This window comes from Chinchilla lanigera, unplaced genomic scaffold (assembly GCF_000276665.1).
Source record: "Chinchilla lanigera isolate Chin_1 unplaced genomic scaffold, ChiLan1.0 scaffold00046, whole genome shotgun sequence".
Taxonomy (NCBI): Eukaryota; Metazoa; Chordata; class Mammalia; order Rodentia; family Chinchillidae; genus Chinchilla; species Chinchilla lanigera.
The window spans coordinates 18,086,031-18,088,837 of record NW_004955447.1 but is presented as its reverse complement, the minus strand read 5'-3'; the positions used below and the strand labels follow the sequence as shown (position 1 = coordinate 18,088,837).

Sequence of the window (2,807 nt, the reverse complement as noted above, 5' to 3'; positions counted from 1 at the left end):
ATGGCACTGTCACCAAGGCCACTGAAGCTGTCCGGGGTTCAGCTCAGCTCCTGCAGGGGTGTGGTGGGTGCCAGGAGTAGACATTGAGGCCCCAAAAAGATGTCTGGGGCTCTGCCTGCCTCACATGCTGGTCGGGGAGAGCAAGGGCGGCTCACCAGAGTTCCTGAAGATGTCCAGGATTCAGCCCAGCTTCCACATGGAGGGGGGGGGCAGGTTGTGGTCACCAAGGGTTAAGATGCTGCCTGGGACCCAGCCCGGTTTCCAAGCCAGTGGGGGTGGGGTGAGGGTGCAGTCACCAAGGCCACTGATGCTCTCCGGGGAAGCTAATCACCTTTAAACAAAAACTGTATGCAACACTTGCAAGTATCAAAGATATCATTTGGTGGTTAACTCCCCGGCACAAAATACTAAACGAATTACATTTACTGGATTATTTTTCACTTGCAACCACCCTGTTATCCAAAATAAGGATTTCTGATAAACAAAATCTATAGTGCAATTTGCTTAGTGTAGACAACCCCATTCCCCCCAGCAAGTACTTATTTTTCTCCCCCAGCACCCCCACACCCCCACCATGGTACCGTATTATTAAAAAAATTAGGTACCTGGGATTTATGCTTCAGAGACATCATTTGAGTAATTTTAAATGATGTACAGCTCCTCATGTAAGATAGATGCTTTGTGTTCGCAGTTACTTCAGAAGGTAATTATATTCAAATAACTGGACATATCATGCCTTCCCAATTAGAAAACCATGGGTTTGACACATGGCAATTAAGCAAATATGAAATGCTAAAAGATGTGAACAGCTGCTCTTTTGTTTAAGTGTTAGGTGTTCTGTTTAAGAGTGCTACAAAGGGCCAAGGAGATAGCTCAGCAGCACAGCACCTGCCTGGCAAGTGCAAGGGCCTGAGTTCAATTCACACTACCAAAAAAAATTTAAAAAGCCCTGCAAAACTCAGGTAGTGACTTTATTTTTTTAGTTAGCATAACCAGCCCACTGTACAGTGTGCTAAGTCATAAAGTACAAATCCAGGGAAGGTAATACCTTTACTAAGTTGCAAAACTTTTGGCCAACCAATACAGTACTCTTTAGTCCAATAAAATAATATTTCTATTGGAATCATTTATCACTTTAGTGATAATTTTCACTCCAAAAATACCATTTAAGTACCAAAACACAACACTGTTGTTTCTAGCACAGCAGGTTATTTTATACAAATTAATGTCTTTTATAAGTACACAATTTCTTCTTTCAGTGAGTTCCTCACACACACAGGCCTAGTTCACAGCCACAAGGCAACTGTGCATGTAAAGGTTGGCTCTGCTTTGTTGTGGGGTTGGTGCACAGCCAGGGAAAGTCCTAGGATCTGAAAGGCTCTAACATTGTCCCTTAAGAAGACTCACTGTCAATACCAATTTTTCAAGTACGTTTTTCAAAAGTTACGTTTTCACATAAATACTGGAGCCCTAACAATTAGTCATCTCAAGTCATACTTGCATCAGATGATCCCGGCGGCTTAGAACCCCTGTACTTTGTTTTGATGGAAATCACATAGCCTTACTGTAGTTTATAAAAAAAAAAAATTCTACCTAAATATAGTTTTTCTAAATAACAAATAAATATATTGTCAACTTGGAGAGACCTAGTGCTGTGCACCAACTTTCTTTATCATTTCTCTACAAATGCTTCCGCTGCTGTTGGTGTCCTTATGGTTCCACTCCCTGAAACAGCTCTTCAGTCTCAGCATTTAATGGATGTGTTTCCCATTCCACTGTTTCTTGACCTTCACTAGCATTTCAAGATGCTGTGCCGGTCATCAGTCCTTCAAGGCAACTGCTGCAGCTGACTCCTTTCACCATGATTATGGCTTCCTGAGTCAAAACAGCTTTTTCTGGGACTTCTTTATAAGTCTCTCATGGACGGAAACCATATTGTAAATGAAATATTAGTAGATTTAAGTTCCATTGTTTTCTCTACAGGATCAGCCACAGAATGTTCTCCCACATCCATTTTGGCTCTTGCAGCACCAATAACAGAATTCACGAGGGAAGGCAGTCCCCACGCCGCGCTGAGAAGCCTGCGGCTGTGCAGCTTTCCAGAGGGATCTGTGTGTCTGTCCACACATCAGCTCCTACCACACTTGGGTTCCTAGGGCTTGGGTATTTCTGCATCGCAGCTGTTTAATAGTTTCCCACGAGCGGTCAAATACGTGTTCTGATGTCCAGATCTTCATGGTGCTAGTGACCTGTTCATTGTTTGGGCAGCACTGGGGGACAATGAGCAAAGAGCATCTTTTAATAAGAAAATCTTGTTTTACCCACAGAAAACTTATCCTTTTGATGATAACCAATGTAGAGAAAAGCGAGACCTTCCAGGGTGGGCCAGGTTCACATATCCTGCCCCCTCCTGTGCACGGCTACTCCAAAGCATTTGCCTACCTGGGACCCCCTCCCCTGCTCCAGAAGCCTTTGTCCTGCTCCACTCAGCTTGCGCTCATCCCCAGCCCTCTAGGCAGACTTTCCACACTGTGTGGATCAACAACAGGACATAAGCCCAACTGAGCGGCAGGGCCCCTCCTGCCCCGCTAAGGACGGGAGCCTTTGTCCCACAATCTAGCCTTCTCTGTGTGGCAATTGGTCCACCTCTCCTCCCGGGAATCACTTTTTCACTCAGAACGGGGAAGAGAGAGGGTCTCCCCACAGAGCAGGGAGGTGGCTTCCTTGTGGCTGGATTGTCTGTTGCCCTTTTCTGCTGAGGTCTCAAAGGAGCTCTGGGCTGCTGACACCTTTGACGTCTGGTGAGG

The 2,807-nt window shown here is 45.2% G+C and overlaps 1 pseudogene; it reads right to left on the bottom strand.

Annotated features, from left to right (window-relative positions):
* Positions 1-1,213: 1,213 nt before the first annotated feature.
* Positions 1,214-2,237, bottom strand: LOC102017177 (annotated as a pseudogene).
* Positions 2,238-2,807: the final 570 nt, after the last annotated feature.